This window comes from Vombatus ursinus, unplaced genomic scaffold (assembly GCF_900497805.2).
Source record: "Vombatus ursinus unplaced genomic scaffold, bare-nosed wombat genome assembly UNPS02014884.1, whole genome shotgun sequence".
Lineage (NCBI taxonomy): Eukaryota > Metazoa > Chordata > Mammalia > Diprotodontia > Vombatidae > Vombatus > Vombatus ursinus.
In genome coordinates, this window is record NW_020954662.1 from 6561660 (window position 1) to 6564416 (window position 2757).

Genomic DNA, 2757 nt, shown 5'->3' on the forward strand with positions numbered 1-2757 from the left:
CCACAGCTAGAGTGAGGAATAAAAATTAAAAAGTAAACTTCAGAAGTAGAACTCCAGAACAAAGTAAAGTTATATAATCCTGTAAGAAGAAGTTTTCCTCAAGAACAAGTATCTTCCACCCTCAGGCAGTCAATATGTAGTAATCTATCCCTTTTGGGAAAATCTTAGAAGAAAAATTCTCTACAAGAGTACATTCCCTTGTGCCTCATAGTATTCATTTCTGGTTATGCAGCGGGAACTGAAGGTTGACAAGCGAGACAATATGGCGCCCCCAACCCAAGGGAGGTAGATCCGATTTGGCCTGGACACAACCTCAGTTGAGTACATCAAAGGTTTCATGGTATTTAACTCCCAGATAAGGCGTTCTGAAAAGCCAGGAAAGAGGGTGCTGCCCCCTGAGAGAACCACACGAGAAAATATGTACTCTTTGTCATTGTTAGGACATGACATGGCTGTTTTGAGAACCTCAAGGCCTAATTTTACTCCAGGCACACCAAACTGGGAGGGATTGAAGAGGATATCGGGAAAGGTACAGTGTTTTTCAGTAAGAGAGACAACCGTTCCATCAGGAAGGACAGAGACCCTCCCTTTCATAGAGGCAAAGTTATGAGGAAGTTCCTTCTGATCATGGATTTTGCTCACATAGCATAACTTCTCTTTAAGGCTTTCCATTGCCTCCCTCTGAATCAAGTCATTCACTCTCATATCCCTATAGAACAGTTGTTTATATAATATGGCGCTGATATCTAGCCCACCAATCTCATGGACTGTCACGCACTTAGGGATAATGTGGCCTCCTAAGATGGGTGCAATGGAGGTGAGGCCAGCCCCACAGTCTAGTACCATACCAGTCAAGAGGCCAGAGCCAAACAAAGCAAGTTCTGCCTGGTTGCCAAAGTGCAGAGATCGAACATTGAAGGTCTCCATCATGACCTAGGGAAGAGAATAGGAAAGGGAAGGAAAGGAAGGAAAAAAAATATCATCGGTCTTTCCAGAAAGGGCTGAGTATATCACTAGAGTCTATGCCATAAGATAGGGTCTGAGGTCTCAGTACCCTGCCAAAAGTGCCATAAGGCAAGATGCCACCATGGATGACTTGGGCGGAGGGGGGAATTTCATGTTGAGCGACTCCAACCCATCTTCCTAGAATGATTTCATGATACACCCTTCCCACCCCTTACTCTGTGTTCTAGCCAAAGTGATCCATTCAATGTTCCCTGTCCATGGTTTTCATTCCATCTTCTGCCTCCTTGCATCACAAGGGCTGTCTCCTCCCCCCAAGCCTGGGTCCTCTTCTCCTCTCCCCTCTAGGAATAGGTTCAGCTCAAGTACTTCCTTTTAATAAGAGACCATTGCCCATCCTTCTACTTCTCAGCCCTTGCTCCAGCCCTGCTCTCCCCCTACTCCATATCAAGAAATTACTTATAGGGGCAGCTAGGTGGTGCAGTGGATAGAGCACTGGCCCTGGAGTCAGGAGGACCTGAGTTCAAGACTGGCCTCAGACACATGACACTTACTAGCTGTGTGACCCTGGGAAAGTCACTTAACCCCTTGCCTCACCAAAAAGTAAAAAAAAAAAAGTTGTAATCATTTTGTGTATATTTTTACTTTTTCTATACATACATATGTATGCATATACATACATGCATACATATATACATATATATACATGTGTGTGCATGTGTGTATGCATGTGTGTGTATTGTTTCTACCCCAGGATGATATAAGCTCTTCAAGGGCAGAAACTGACTTCTGTTGCTATGTCCCTATCACATAGCACAGTGCCTGGCATATAGTAGGTGCTTAATTCATGCTTGTTGAATTGAATTAAAGAGACCTGGACTGAGAGAACTTATATTCAATTCCAAGCTATACCACTTACTAACTTTGACACGTGGACAGTTTCTTCATCTCTAAAATGGGAATTAAACCCTAGCCCAAACTACCTCACAGGCTTGTTGCTTGCAAAGCACTCTCCTTACCTTGATTGCTATAGGATCATAGAATTAAGGTTTAGAAGTGGGGGGGGGGAGGGACACATTAGAGGCCATCTAACCTAACCCCCTCATTTAAGGATAAGGAAATTGAAGGGTAGAAAAAAGTCAACTAACTTTCCCCAGGTCACACAGTTTACAAGTCACAGATCATAGATGGGAACCCATGTCCTCTGCCTAAAATCCTGGCTAACTGCCTAACCTTAGACAAGTCATTTAACTTCTAGGGAATGGGCTGAAGGCACCCAAATGTTCCAACCTAAGTCATAAATGAGTTGGGATCCACATTGGAGGTGGAGCAAGTTCCCACACTGACAAAATCCCAGACACTTCTTGTATTCAGGGAACCAGAAAAGTGAAAAAAGACAAGGGGTGGGGAAGAGCTCAATTAGTCTGATTTCCTCATTGTTCAGAGGATAAGGCAAAACCAGAGGAGAGAACTGATCCTTTCCATCACCCAAGATGGCATCCTATATCATCCTTCCGTTCCTCCAATGCCCAAAACCTATACCACTCACTCTCTCCCAAGAATCTTTGCTGGGACATCTTCCTCTCCTTCTCCCTTCCTCCTCTCACAGGTACTCTCACCCTCAATTCCCTTATGGCCCTTTCTCCAGATCTGCCTTTGCATTTCTTATTCTTCCTTGTATCATAGCTATTTGTGTAGGGTCTTTTCTCCCTTTACATTGTAAGCTCCTTGAGGGCAGGACCTGGTTGTCTCTATGGTAGTATCCACAGTGTTGGACCTGGGACAGACTCTTCA